The sequence below is a fragment of the Oncorhynchus keta genome, chromosome 34, assembly GCF_023373465.1.
Source record: "Oncorhynchus keta strain PuntledgeMale-10-30-2019 chromosome 34, Oket_V2, whole genome shotgun sequence".
In the NCBI taxonomy this organism is placed as follows: Eukaryota; Metazoa; Chordata; class Actinopteri; order Salmoniformes; family Salmonidae; genus Oncorhynchus; species Oncorhynchus keta.
The window spans coordinates 58,597,755-58,614,245 of NC_068454.1; positions in this window are offsets into that span (position 1 = coordinate 58,597,755).

Below are 16,491 nucleotides of genomic sequence, written 5' to 3' on the forward strand. Positions count from 1 at the left end.
GTAATAACATGTAATCAAGCATTTGGATTCTCAACCCAGAGGGTATAATACACACTGAATGATGTGTCTATTATCTATTGTCTACACTGGTGTGAAGAGTTGCCCAGCAGTTTGCAAAAGGAGGAAGTGTCACGCCCTGATCTGTTTCACCTGTCTTTGTGATTGTCTCCACCCACCACCCGTTTTCCCCCATTAGTCCCTGGGTCTGTCTTGTCAAGTCAACCAGCGTGGTTTTCCATGTTCCTGCTTTTTCTTATCTCTCTTCTGCTAGTCCTCCCGGTTTTGACCCTTGCCCGCCTTGACTTTGAACCCTCCTGCCTGACCATACTGCCTGCCCTGACCTTGAACCTGCCTGCCACTCTGTACCTCCTGGACTCTGACCTTGTTATGATCTTTTGCCTTTCCACGACCATTCTCTTCCCTGCCCCTTGGATTATAAAACATATCAGAGTCTCGAACCATCTGCCTTCCGTAGAACCAGGTAGAACCCTTTTTGGTTTCAGATAGAAACATTTTGGGTTCCATTTAGAACCCTCTGTGGAAAGGGTTCTTCATGGAACCCAACAGGGTTCTAACTGGAACCAAAAAGGGTTCTTCAAAAGGTTCCCTTACAGGGACAGACAAATAACCATTAGGTTCTAGAAATGCCTTTTTTCTCTAAGAGTGTAGTGTGCACCCAATAAATTGTTCTATCAAAAAGTTATTGAGGTTTATTGTAGTTATAAACCCGACCAGTTTCTTATTTAGAACTTTTGATCCAAGGCTGTTTGCCGAGAACTTTGATATGAGATTAAGTTTATCTTTGAGAAGTGTCTCAGAGTTGTCACCATATTCCCAGGGAAGAAGTGCACACATAGATACAATAAAATGCAGGGTTTTATATTTCATTATGTGAGTCCACGCACCTCTTCCTCCATTCTCTTCAAAAGCAAATGATAATAAAAGTAAACAAGGAAGGCCTTGGAGAGATTAAAAACCATGGCCTCATCTGCTCCCTAGCCAACGCTTTTCATACACTGCTGGCAGTCCTCTCATCATTACATGATAAATTCATTAGTCTCTCCACAATTAACTTGTTTTACCTCCCACTACTCACGCTCGCATCTCACCCTTGCAAATGAGAAAAGCCAAAGGTAGACAAAGTGGATCAGGGAAAATTACACCGTACAAAATGGATGAAAGGTCCCATGGTGCAACAGTGCTTCTGCTGCCTTTATTTGGCATTCAGAAAATGAGTGTGAAAAAGAAAACAGTTTGGCGTCAAATGAATTGTTATCATGACTCATAATCATAGCCATACTGCTGCCAGTCCAGCCATGCAGTCCCACAGTACACTGTGTGCATCTTGGTAATAAAAACATAATAAAACAAGAACTGTTATGGCCACAAATGTACTGATCAATCATAGCAAAACAGATGGCCTTAAAGCAAACAGAGGGATTGAAACTTTCTGAAGAGTGTCCTTGCTTCAGCTGCAGAGTTAACTGTGCAAAAATTCAATAATTGCTTTTGTGAAAGAACAGATTCAGCTCAGCAAATGAATCATCGATGGGCTCCAAGCACAAATCACTTGTCGCTCATAATTGCAATAGGCATCATGATGTTCTCTTTCAAATTGGCTCCACTTTATGATTCTTTGCTATCCTCACTGGTCAGACATATGGAAGTTAATAAAAAATATTCTACATGAGCTACATTTTCAATGGTCTACTTTTTTTGTATGGTCTATAAACTCGTAAAATATACACAAACATGCTGATAGCGCTTCGATCCAATTACCAAGTTTAATTAACTGCTGTTTGACTACTGTGGCAGAGCCACTGCCACCTGAATATGACAGCTGGCCACAGGCTGATAGAGGAGTTGGCCAACTTACAAGACGCTGTGTTCTAACAGAAAGATAATGGAACAGCCACCTCAACCTGGCAACAAAATGATCTGGAAACCCAGCAACATCAAGCTCAAAATCCACAGCATCTTAAGGTACTGCAGTGTGGGCTACTCTATTTAACAATGCAGAGAGGCCCTAATGTTCTTTCCAGTATTCCTTTTCCTCAGGACTTGTGAAAATGTGATTATTTTTGGGGAACTTTAATTGTCCGTCTGTTCGTTCTGAACTTTTCATGAGGCATGAGATGAGACATCTGCCCATTTTACTGACTCCATTTATTGGGCCTAGTAACAAAGAAATCAATCACAAGATGAGACTATTCATTAAAAAGAGAACAAATGAACTGAAAGGGGGATGTTCTGTGTAACTACAGTATATTGGACAGTGTGTTACTATGTTGACCTCAACTTCTACTCAAAGTCGTCTGACTCCCTTTGAAGCCCAAAGTTCATCCTGTCGCCAAGTTTTTTTGATCAGCATGTCATCCGAGAAATCCATACGCTCCTGTGATCCCTGGCTGTTTCCAATTCCTACTCTGCTGTAACAATGTGCTCGAGTGGATTCGATACGAGAATCTATCTCCTTTCTCCTTGTCACCAAATCAATTCACAGCCAAGGCACCCTTGAGAGAAAACAGCTTTGAAGTTGGACACAGACTGAGTGAAGAGAGAGAGAGAGTGAGAGCAGACCGAGCCTTGTGCTTCAGGAGCATCATCAACACTGATTCTTCCTGCCTGTTCACAGCCAGTCAAACATGACTCTCACCTTTCACCTGCAGCTAGCTGGTCTACAGAAGTAGCGGAATGAGTCAGTACCTTTGATCTGGCCTTGGCAACGTACGTTGGTCTGAGATAACACTGTCCCCTATAGGACCAATCATCTAGGGGTCTCAGTGCAAGAAGGAACAGAGGGAGCCGGGACTGCGGCCATATTAGATATTTTTTTTCCTGTCAACTCAGAGACTTTCTAACATGGTTTCTGTGAGACAAGGGGGGTCTTCAAAGCATACATCACCTTACATTGCTGCGTCTCGTCACGCTAGAAGATGTCTCGCCTACATCAACTGACATACATAGCCAAGGATTGTCTGTACGTCTCTGACTTTGTGTGCAACTATCCCACATGTCTTTCTGGGTAGAAAGCAGAGATTACTGAATGCTGATCGCAGCCGTCCTTCACATATAGAGTAATACATTACGAGCAGACCACAAATGGATTCAGAAGGGAGAAATAGAAACACAAAATAGAATGAAATGATTGAAATGATACGTCTTAGAATGTGTGTAGAGCATGGAACCAAGGTGTTCTACCTCTGCGGGGGAAAAGGAGCTAATTACGGGCTGCTGACGGCAGCGGTCGATAGGCCCTAGTTCCCTGCAGGGCTGTATCCATTGGAAACAGGTCTGAGATCGAGCTTGCTGCGGGAATGGGAGAAGTGATCACACACCGCCTCCCTGGAAAAGGTCTCTGTGGTATTTTGAGGCTCGGGAGGGGGGCCACGACAAGCCTCCACTCAATCTAATGAAAGCTCACAGGTACCCTGAGCAACTCTGACAGATCCTTCTCAGGCAGAGAGAGACAGAGAGAAGGGCAGAAGGCAGCTCCACAGAGACTGGTGGACTGAGAGAGTGTACACAGAGACATTGACAGTCAGACAGACACATGAACATGAGGGCAGGCAGGCAGGCAGGCAGACAGACAAACAGGCAGGCATGCAAGAAGGCAGAGAGGTCAACATGCACAACAGGGGCCACATTTCAACCTGAATTCACAGGAATCTAATTTACAATCTATTACAAACCGTATTACTGCCTCCTAAATTTCCTGGAAGAATTTGTTCTCGACACAGTCATAAACTGTCATGTGTGTGGCACAATGGGCCAACGTGACAATGAAAAACTATTATTTGATTGGGGCGAGGGACGAGAAGAAAATGTGAGCCATGTCTTATATCACAGTAACACAAGTATGGAAGGAGTCAGATTGTTCATCAGTGTCAATTTATTCACTAATGGCCTCAAAATAACCCTCTCAAAAGAGGTGCCTTTTTCCGACATGAATGGGAAATGATTATAACGAGACAATAATGTACTATTTGTCTCCAGGCAAAGACATTTGATTTTATCATTAAAGTATGTGGCACGTAGCTGGGCTAATGTCGTGGCATTATCAAAATCAATCAATTTTGCCTCCGTCATTTTAATTTGTGGACGACCAAAATGTGTAACTTGGCAAACAACTGGAAACTGTTCGTTACACCAACAGTCTTGCTTTGTTGTAAGGTGGGGGACAAAATACTGTAGTATGACTAATGAGAGTTAAGCAACCAGACTTTCTTACGCTCAAATCCTTGATGGCGCTTTTGCTGTTGTAGCTTTATCCAAGTACTTAACCTGCATTATTCCAGGAAATGAATCATTCAATACAACCACATTCTTATCCCTGATCCCCACATACATATGAATAAGGCCAGGCAGACTAGCTTTACAATCAAATATTTCATTCTGCCAGGAGCAGTAGCATACCCAGCCAGGCGCCAGAGCCCACAAACAGCAGCCATATACAACGCTGAGACGCTGCTCTAGACATCTTCTCGCAGGTCGGCCAAATTAGAGCAAGTTGGAAGCAAGTGTATCTACAGAACGATGAGGAAATGATTCACATGGAGAATGATCACATCATCCGAGATGTGCAAATCAAAAATTTAAAAAATTAAAAATAAATGGCGAATTTTGAAGCTTCAAAGCCATGGTCGGTGTTACTAAAGTGAGGGATAGTGTGGCAGCCATGTTGGACTTTCCAGGCGCAGATAAAAGACAGGCCGCTTCATTTATAAAAGAGTGAAAGAGACACTTTGGGCATGAAACATTAACAATCAAAAGACATATATTAGATACTAAAGATCTGGCCTTGGGCCACGTGAGTACCCACACACATTCTACACATCCAAGCACCACCGTGGGGAATAAGAGGAGTGAGAGGAAAAAAAACACTGAATGACTGTGTCCTTCAAACCTAGAGTCCATTTATTCTGATTATTGGATTCTCTGAGATGACTCTGAATTCACAATGTTGGCATCTTTGTGCTCTTCTTACAAGTCAGCAGCAGCATACAGGACCATACTGTCAGCGTTAGTGTGCAGTGCCGCTCTCCTACAGCGGGGCCATTCCACAAAGCGTCAGACAAGGCCTGTACCAGAGGACATTACACTTTTTTGCTGTGGGATATTTTAATTAGGGACAGTTCACCATTTTTGCTGGTCATTTAAAGAAATGCACCTGACCCTCCCTTTGTACTGTAAAATAAATATAATAAACCCTCATAGAATAAACTCAAAATAATGTTACCGAGCACAAATAACAACAACTGTAGCGACCCTGTGTTTATAATGCCACTTCAACATGCTTTTGTGGTACAGACGATGCCACGCAGGGCTACGGGCCAGAATGTTGAGGGTTTGACCCCCTCCATGGACGAGCTCACTCTCCCTGCCTGACTCATTACACTACGATCAGAGCCGGCTGTAGACAATGATCAGCTAGGGGGAAATCAGATTTTCAACATTTTGATGCAATATTTATAATGATATAAAATATAAAGCATACCTGTCACGCCCTGACCGTAGAGATCCCTTTATTCTCTGTGTTTGTTTGGTCAGAGTGTGACTCGGGTGGGAAAGTCTATGCTTTCTGGTTCTTTGTTTTTGGCCGGGTATGATTCTCAATCAGGGACAGCTGTCTATCGTTGTCTCTGATTGGGAATCATACTTAGATAGCCTTTTTTCCTTTTCTCATTTGTGGGTTGTTGTCTTTGTTAGTGGCATGTTTAGCCTTACAGAGCTTCACGTTTGTTTGGTTGTTTATTGTTTTGTTTGCGACATTTAAAATAAAAGAATGTACACTTACCACACTGCACCTTGGTCCGGTCATTTCCTTGACGACGATAGTGACAATACCGACTTCGGGCACTTCCATGTCATGGTTTGCATTCTGCCACCTCTGGTCTCTTGGCCCTCTCACCATCTGAAACCTTACCTCTTGAAAGAATATCTTAAATAATCTCACAGCACCCGCCCTTGCATCACATCCTCACCCTCCTCACTTGAGATGAATGCACGAACAGTAAATCGCTCTGGATAAGAGCGTTTGCTAAATTACTAAAATGTTATTTTTAATTTTTATGTAGGCTGCTGCTATCGAATGCTTGACAATCTCCAAGTCTTAAAACCTTCTGTGTAACAGATGTCTCTTTACATTCATCAATGGAAAGAGACACAGTTTGTATTGATTTATTGGCTGATTTTATTTGTCAGTAAAAAAATACATATATACACAATCAGTGGCGACTTGTCATTTTGGGCAGGTGGTCTCTTTTTTTTGTTTTCTTGAGTAAGGCAGCTCCAAAATGCAGGTGTTTCAGCCTAGCTTAGTGCTTCCTGTGGTGTTGGGGTAAGTCAGCCGAAAGTACGGAGTGTTGCTTCGTGATTGGCTCAGTGTTCTGTCACTCATGGGGACACTACGTCACCACCAAGTCTAAGGGTAGAGCTCTAAAATTCTAGGCCCTTGGGTGCTGCCATTACATTAGAAGTGCCCATCCAAGAAGGCGTTATATCTACACGTTATATCTAGAGTAACTTTGATCGGACTGATTATATCAACATCATACTTGAAAAATCTTAGACATCTTGGACATAAAGATTACACAACAAGTTGGAAATCGCCAATTCAACAATGAGTGGTTTGGAAAGAATCAGTGGCTAACTGCAAGCATTGCAAAGTAATCATTCACCTGCTATTCAGTGGAGTGGCTGTGTGGTCCCAAGTCTAAGGTTAAGGGTCTCTTTTCCTAGTTTAAAATGATAAAACATTCAAAATTGGCCATGGTGTCAATTAAGCATGATTTGTGCCGCACAAAATTGTTAACTCGGAACTGCAAAATCTGTTCAATTGGGAACTCGTGAAAAATAAGCCTTTCAAAATAAGAACTTTCATCCAACTTGGATTCTCAGGCCTCTTTCTAGAGCTACAACCTGAAGATCACTGACTTCATCATGATTCAACCTTTTTTTTCTCTCTTTGAGTTCTCAGTTGTCTTGAAAGCACCATAAATCCAGAGAATGGCAGTCTTCATGACAAAATTTGCCCACGAAGGACCGCCGCACCACTTCCTGTTCAAGTGAGCACAACACAACAAGGTGAGTCCAAAAACGTCTTGCATGCTGCTGCATAAATTATGTAATATGCCAGGGAGATATATGTATAGTAGCTAATAAAGTAATACTAAGCGCATGTTGTGTAGTAAGCTGTTAGTAGCCTGTGTGCATCACCCTAATAATTTGGTCTACTTTCACCTACTGTTCTGACTTGGTGGTGCACATGTAGCCTATAACCTGTTTTTGAGAAACGTAATCATTAAATATTGTAAGAACTTTCAATTGTCTGCTTGTACGCCCCCTTTATTTATCGTACCGTTCTGACTTGGTGTACAGGGAGAACACTGTAAGAACGGCCCATGTTCTGAATTCTGTCGCTGTACATTTCAAAAGCGCTGAACAAATAGTTATATTGACTACGTCCGTCCTAGCTCTCTTATTAATGAATGTCAATCGAAATTACGGATTGCCTCTTATCCTCTTGTCGTCCTCTTTATGCCATAGTTTGTACATCTCAATTGGCAGTAGAAACCACATTTGTTTAAGCAAGTCAGCCATATCAGCTATATATTTTTAAAGGCAGTAAATAAGGCTGAATGAACTGTTTCGCTGCCAGACAAGGCTCCGCTGATAGTCAGGTGTAGCAGTATTAAGGTTTTGGGACTGCTGTTGGGACTTTATGTAGTTTCTGGGCACCGTTTGTCACCTTTATAGTGCAATTAATGTATTAATTAATGAATGTTTAGTGTTGTGTGTCTTTGCTGGCATGTAGCTCAGTTGGTAGAGCATGGCGCTTGTAACGCCAGGGTAGTGGGTTCGATTCCCGGGACCACCCATACGTAGAATGTATGCACACATGACTGTAAGTCGCTTTGGATAAAAGCGTCTGCTAAATGGCATATATTATTATTATTATATTATCCCACATCATTTATTGTTGCCCCACAAAGATTTATATGCTAAAATCGCCACTGTACTGCCACGACTCCCACCGAAGGTGGCTCCCCTTCCTGTTCGGGCGGTGCTCGGCGGTCGTCGTCGCCGGTCTACTAGCCTCCACCGATCCCTTTTTCCTTTTCTGTTAGTTTAGTCTTATTAGTTGCACCTGTTCCTTTTTGTGTTTCTTGATTTTTGTCTATTTAAGCCTGTTAAGCCCGCTTAAATTTGTGCGGGATTATTTTTGTTCTCTGTGGGCTGTGGATGTGTTCTCGTTGTTGTTTTCTCCGGACCGTTTGTCCTGTGTTTGGGCCGGTCAGTGTAATGCGCCCTGTAATTTGGCGTGATCGTTTTGTGCTGGAGAATAAATATCACAAATCACCGGAACCCTCTGCTCTCTGCGCCTGACTCCTACCCACCACTCCTAGTAACCTGTGACATGTGCACAATACAAATATTTTTAAAAAGTGACCAGGATTGCACAATAAAGTCAAGGACTTATTTCCTCTGTGGTCGCATTTTTTTTTTTTTTTTACAGAACTACGTACACAATTACAAAGATAGACACACTACAGAGATACAGACAGAAAAATCCTAAACCTCCAGATGAGTATCCGACATCTATTTCACTTGCATAAAAAGGTTAGATGGAAACCTGGTTCATGTCAAGACATTTTGAGGACTCTGGAGTTACATTTTGGATGAACGTGCACATGCCTACAGGAGATTTTTGAAGGAGCCTAATCAGATTCAAGGATTGGGTTGTGTTTATGCCAGATATACAAGAGGATACATTTTAAAAGTGAAATAATAAATATTTAGGCTTTATCGAAGCATTAGGTTCTAGGTCAAATCAAATCAAATCAAATTTGATTTGTCACATACACATGGTTAGCAGATGTTAATGCGAGTGTAGCGAAATGCTTGTGCTTCTAGTTCCGACAATGCAGTAATAACCAACAAGTAATCTAACTAACAATTCCAAAACTACTGTCTTATACACAGTGTAAGGGGATAAAGAATATGTACATAAGGATATATGAATGAGTGATGGTACAGAGCAGCATAGGCAAGATACAGTAGATGGTGTCGAGTACAGTATATACATATGAGATGGGTATGTAAACAAAGTGGCATAGTTAAAGTGGCTAGTGATACATGTATTACATAAGGATGCAGTCGATGATATAGAGTACAGTATATACGTATGCATATGAGATGAATAATGTAGGGTAAGTAACATTATATAAGGTAGCATTGTTTAAAGTGGCTAGTGATATATTTACAGAATTTCCCATCAATTCCCATTATTAAAGTGGCTGGAGTTGAGTCAGTGTCAGTGTGTTGGCAGCAGCCACTCGATGTTAGTGGTGGCTGTTTAACAGTCTGATGGCCTTGAGATAGAAGCTGTTTTTCAGTCTCTCGGTCCCAGCTTTGATGCACCTGTACTGACCTCGCCTTCTGGATGATAGCGGGGTGAACAGGCAGTGGCTCGGGTGGTTGTTGTCCTTGATGATCTTTATGGCCTTCCTGTAACATCGGGTGGTGTAGGTGTCCTGGAGGGCAGGTAGTTTGCCCCCGGTGATGCGTTGTGCAGACCTCACTACCCTCTGGAGAGCCTTACGGTTGAGGGCGGAGCAGTTGCCGTACCAGGCGGTGATACAGCCCGCCAGGATGCTCTCGATTGTGCATCTGTAGAAGTTTGTGAGTGCTTTTGGTGACAAGCCGAATTTCTTCAGCCTCCTGAGGTTGAAGAGGCGCTGCTGCGCCTTCTTCACGATGCTGTCTGTGTGAGTGGACCAATTCAATTTGTCTGTGATGTGTATGCCGAGGAACTTAAAACTTGCTACCCTCTCCACTACTGTTCCATCGATGTGGATAGGGAGGTGTTCCCTCTGCTGTTTCCTGAAGTCCACAATCATCTCCTTAGTTTTGTTGACGTTGAGTGTGAGGTTATTTTCCTGACACCACACTCCGAGGGCCCTCACCTCCTCCCTGTAGGCCGTCTCGTCGTTGTTGGTAATCAAGCCTACCACTGTTGTGTCGTCCGCAAACTTGATGATTGAGTTGGAGGCGTGCGTGGCCACGCAGTCGTGGGTGAACAGGGAGTACAGGAGAAGGCTCAGAACGCACCCTTGTGGGGCCCCAGTGTTGAGGATCAGCGGGGAGGAGATGTTGTTGCCTACCCTCACCACCTGGGGGCGGCCCGTCAGGAAGTCCATTACCCAGTTGCACAGGGCGGGGTCGAGACCCAGGGTCTCGAGCTTCATGACGAGCTTGGAGGGTACTATGGTGTTGAATGCCGAGCTGTAGTCGATGAACAGCATTCTCACATAGGTATTCCTCTTGTCCAGGTGGGTTAGGGCAGTGTGTAGTGTGGTTGAGATTGCATCGTCTGTGGACCTATTTGGGCGGTAAGCAAATTGGAGTGGGTCTAGGGTGTCAGGTAGGGTGGAGGTTATATGGTCCTTGACTAGTCTCTCAAAGCACTTCATGATGACGGAAGTGAGTGCTACGGGGCGGTAGTCGTTTAGCTCAGTTACCTTAGCTTTCTTGGGAACAGGAACAATGGTGGCCCTCTTGAAGCATGTGGGAACAGCAGACTGGTATAGGGATTGATTGAATATGTCCGTAAACACACCGGCCAGCTGGTCTGCGCATGCTCTGAGGGCGCGGCTGGGGATGCCGTCTGGGCCTGCAGCCTTGCGAGGGTTAACACGTTTAAATGTCTTACTCACCTCGGCTGCAGTGAAGGAGAGACCGCACGTTTCCGTTGCAGGCCGTGTCAGTGGCACTGTATTGTCCTCGAAGCGGGCAAAAAGTTATTTTGTCTGCCTGGGAGCAAGACATCCTGGTCCGTGACGGGGCTGGATTTCTTCCTGTAGTCCGTGATTGACTGTAGACCCTGCCACATGCCTCTTGTGTCTGAGCCGTTGAATTGAGATTCTACTTTGTCTCTGTACTGACGCTTAGCTTGTTTGATAGCCTTGCGGAGGGAATAGCTGCACTGTTTGTATTCGGTCATGTTACCAGACACCTTGCCCTGATTAAAAGCAGTGGTTTGCGCTTTCACTTTCACGCGAATGCTGCCATCAATCCACGGTTTCTGGTTAGGGAATGTTTTAATCGTTGCTATGGGAACGACCTCTTCAACGCACGTTCTAATGAACTCGCACACCGAATCAGCGTATTCGTCAATATTGTTAACTGACGCAATAAGAAACATATCCCAGTCCACGTGATGGAAGCAGTCTTGGAGTGTGGAGTCAGCTTGGTCGGACCAGCGTTGGACAGACCTCAGCGTGGGAGCCTCTTGTTTTAGTTTCTGTCTGTAGGCAGGGATCAACAAAATGGAGTCGTGGTCAGCTTTTCCAAAAGGGGGGCGGGGCAGGGCCTTATATGCGTCGCGGAAGTTAGAGTAACAATGATCCAAGGTTTTACCACCCCTGGTTGCGCAATCGATATGCTGATAAAATTTAGGGAGTCTTGTTTTCAGATTAGCCTTGTTAAAATCCCCAGCAACAATGAATGCAGCCTCCGGATAAATGGTTTCCAGTTTGCAAAGAGTTAAATAAAGTTCGTTCAGAGCTATCGATGTGTCTGCTTGGGGGGGATATATACGGCTGTGATTATAATCGAAGAGAATTCTCTTGGTAGGTAATGCGGTCTACATTTGATTGTGAGGAATTCTAAATCAGGTGAACAGAAGGATTTGAGTTCCTGTATGTTTCTTACATCACACCATGTCTCGTTAGCCATAAGGCATACGCCCCCGCCCCTCTTCTTACCAGAAAGATGTCTGTTTCTGTCGGCGCGATGCATGGAGAAACCCGTTGGCTGCACCGCATCGGATAGTGTCTCTCCAGTGAGCCATGTTTCCGTGAAGCAAAGAACGTTACAGTCTCTGATGTCCCTCTGGAATGCTACCCTTGCTCGGATTTCATCAAACTTGTTGTCAAGAGACTGGACATTGGCAAGAAGAATGCTAGGGAGTGGTGCACGGTGTGCCCGTCTCCGGAATCTGACCAGGAGACCGCCTCGTTTCCCTCTTTTTCGGAGTCGTTTTTTGGGGTCGCAGCATGGGATCCATTCCGCTGTCCTGTTTGAAAGGCAGAACACAGGATCCGCGTCGCGAAAAACATATTCTTGGTCGTACTGATGAGTGAGTTGACGCTGATCTTATATTCAGTAGTTCTTCTCGACTGTATGTAATGAAACCTAAGATGACCTGGGGTACTAATGTAAGAAATAACACATAAAAAAACAAAAAACTGCATAGTTTCCTAGGAACGCGAAGCGAGGCGGCCATCTCTGTCGGCGCCGGATGTAAACCAGGAACAGGCACTCCGTTTGGAGGGGAGGCAGGGCTCAAGTTAAGCTTTCCTGAATATCTGGGCCTGCCGGGAGCGTACGCATCCACATTATTCTCCCAACGACTTGGGAGAATAATGATCTGCAACAGATAGTACATCTCGGTGTCAGAAGTAAAAATGCAGCCAGTCTGGCCTGCTACTGTGCCTTTCTAGACCTTATAAACTGTTGAGAGTAGACCCACAACCGATCCAAATGGAATGAAACATTCAAATCATAGGGCTTTTACACTTTTATTCAAATTACACGTTCACTGTAGCCTATTTTAGAATTGTGTACTCACTTAAAAAACACTAATGCAATTATTCATTGCGTTATGGTGTTGTAGGATAGTCTAGGTAGGATAATTGTATTGTCCCTGAACAAGATCAAAAGCTTTTTGAGCAGAGTGCCTCGTGTCTTTCATGCTAAATGAGGCACCTGGCTTCTCCACTGCCTATCAGCTATTCCTATTTGTTCTTGAGGATTCATATTGAAAATTGATGCAGCTTTGAATGCTTTTATGTGTGGTACGATTGCAAGTTAGCCTATCGTAGATCTGGACAAATGATCCACCTACCAATATTGTCACTATGATTGGAGGATGAAGGGCAGGATAGACAGTTAGACTGGTAGACTAGATTGATCTGTGGTATAGTTAAGCAATAAGGCCCGAGGGGGTCATACTGTAGCATTGACCTGGTCAGTCGATGTCATGGAAAGAGCAGGTGTTCCTAATGTTTTGTACACTCAGTGTACAATGTACTAACTGATGAAAAGGCAATTGAGAAGTGAAGAAGCTCTGAGATAACAAAATTTCCAAATTCATCCCTAAATTAACATACTTTTGGGACACTGCCTCCAGTAAATAAAAGCAATTGCACTTGAGTTAGCCACCTGGCACTTTCATCTACACAGCCTTAGGAACAGCTTTGGACTGTTCCGACACACGACGCAACGCGGAGTGCCTGGACACAGCCCTTAGCCATGGTATATTGGCCATATACCACAAACCCCTGAGGTGCCCTATTGCTATTACAAACTGGTTACCAATGTAATTAGAGCAGTAAAATAAATGTTTTGTCATATCCATGGTATGTGGTCTGACATACCACAGCTGTCAGCCAATCAGCATTCAGGGCTCAAACCACCCAGTTTATAACAAAAGTTGACTCGTGGAAAAGCAGATGAGGACATTTGGCTTGGAAGGAAGAAATGATATAGTAAAAGCTGCAAAAGAGTGAATGTAAAGGAGGGAAAAAACTCCCTACCTTCCCCTTCCCCAATAAAAAAACAACACAACCCTCCCCATTTCGATCTGTCCCTTATATACAGTTGAAGTCGGAAGTTTACATACACTTAGGTAGGAGTCATTAAAACTAATTTCTCAAATTTCTGGTTAACAAACTATAGTTTTGGCAAGTCGGTTAAGATATCCACTTTGTGCGTGACACAAGTCATTTTTCCAACAATTGTTTACTCCCAGATTATTTCACTTATAATTCACTGTATCACAATTCCAGTGGGTCAGAAGTTTACATGCACTAAGTTGACTGTGCCTTTAAACAGCTTGGAAAATTCCAGAAAATTATGTCATGGCTTTAGAAGCATCATTTGAGTCAATTGGAGGTCTACCTGTGGATGTATTTCAAGGCGTACCTTCAAACTCAGTGTCTCTTTGCTTGACATCATGGGAAAATCAAAAGAAATCAACCAAGACCTCAGAAAAAAAATTGTAGACATCCACAAGTCTGGTTCATCCTTGGGAGCAATTTCCAAATGCCTGAAGGTACCATGTTCATCTGTACAAACAATAGTACGCAAGTATAAACACCATGGGACCACGCAGCCATCATACCACTCAGGAAGGAGACGTATTCTGTCTCCTAGAGATGAACATACTTTGGTGCGAAAAGTGCAAATCAATCCCAGAACAACAGCAAAGGACCTTGTGAAGATGCTGGAGGAAACAGGTACAAAAGCATCAATATTCTCAGTAAAACGAGTTCTATTTTGACATAACCTGAAAGGTCGCTCTGATGAAACAAAAATAGAACTGTTTGGCCATAATGACCATTGTTATGTTTGGAGGAAAAAGGGGAGGCTTGAAAGCCAAAGAACACCATCCCAAACGTGATTCACGGGGGTGAAAGCATAATGCTGTGGGGGTGCTTTGCTGCAGGACGGACTGGTGCACTTCACAAAATAGATGGCATCATGAGGCTGGAAAATTATGTGGATATATTGAAGCAACATCTCAAGACATCAGTGAGAAAGTTAAAGCTTGGTCGCAAATGGTTCTTCCAAATGGACAATGACCCCAAGCGTACTTCCAAAGTTGTGGCAAAATGGCTTAAGGACAACAAAGTCAAGGTATTGGATTGGCCATCACAATGCCCTGACCTCAATCCCATAGAAAAGTTGTGGGTAGAACTGAAAAAGCATGTGCGAGCAAGGTGGCCTACAAACCTGACTCAGTTACACCAGCTCTGTCAGGAGGAATGGGCCAAAATTCACCCAATTTATTCTGGGAAACTTGTAGAAGGCTACCCGAAACGTTTGACCCAAGTTAAAGAATTTAAAGGCAATGCTACCAAATTCTAATTGAGTGTATATAAACTTCTGACCCACTGGGAATGTGATGAAAGAAATAAAGGCTGAAATTAATCATTCTCTCTACTATTATTCTGACATTCCACATTCTTAAAATAAAGTGTGATCCTAACTGACCTAAGACAGGGATTTTTTACCAGGATTAAATGTCAGGAATTGTGAAAAACTGAGTTTAAATGTATTTGGCTTAGGTGTATGTAAACCTCCGAACTCTGACAGTTTCAGGACGTGATGGGAAACCAGGGGATCGCACTGAAACATATATCTCAGACATGATCTGAAATATGAAATGCTTTGCTCCAAAAACATCTATAGGAACACAACTCTCAGTATCGGCCAGATACACAAGTTTCAATGTTTTAAACATTGCCTATGATGTCCAAATAAATGTTTCAACCTTTCAAAGATGCATAGCCAAACCTCCCAGGCACACCAATACACACTCATAAAAATGAAAGCCTATCAAATGCTCTTTAAAACTATAAGTGCCTATTTCCCAGTCAGAGATTAAGCCTAATCCTGGACTAAATGCTCTTTCAATGGAGAATGCCCTTTAGTCTTGGACTGCGCTTAATCGGTGTCTGGGAAGCCATCCTTAACAGTTTCCACATGGTAACTGCAAAGGTATAGCTAAGCCCTCTCGTGTCGTTATTAACTCCTCTGGTACTTTCCAAAAAAAGGAGAACTGGATTTAAATGTCAGTTCCCTAAAATACATACACACAATGAAATCACTTGAACAGCGCTTTGCTTTCACCTTTCACCTTTCACCCTGTTCCTTTTGGTCAGGGTTATTACAGTACAGACAACTGACACCTCATTAGAGCACCATCTGCCTGCTTTTTCCCACCATATTTAAACCTCAACAGCCATTTGATATGTTCCACTCCATACTTCTTTCTGTGGGAGAGGGAGAGGGATAGAGAACGAGAGCAAGAGAGAGATGCACACACACACACACACACACACACACACACACACGCACACGCACACGCACACGCACACACACACACAAGTCACCTACACACGAAGAAGGCAGGCAGGCTTGGGGCATGTGTTTTGCAAAATAAAGTGGTGGTGGAGTAATTTGAAATTACAGAGTCAGTGATCTGTTAACAGGGAGGCCTCCAGTGATGTCAAACCCAGCACAGTGTTTGAAAGCTGGGCTACTGGGGACTGGCTGTCCCCCTAGCATAAACAAACCCGGTTGTCACCCAACCACAACAACACAACTGAAGAGGAGAGCAGCATAGCTTAAGAGTAGCTGTAGGGTCTTAAGGCTGTGTAGATGAAAGTGCCAGGTGGCTAACTCAAGTGCAATTGCTTTTATTTACTGGAGGATGTGTCCCTAAAGTATGTTAATTTAGGGATGAATTTGGGAATTTTGTTATCTCAGAGCTTCTTCACTTCTCAATTACCTTTTCATCAGTTAGTACATTATACATCGAGTGTATAAAACATTAGGAACACCTGCTCTTTTCATGACATAGACTGACCAGGTGAATCTTACAGTATAATCCCTTATTGATGTCACTGGTTAAATCCACTT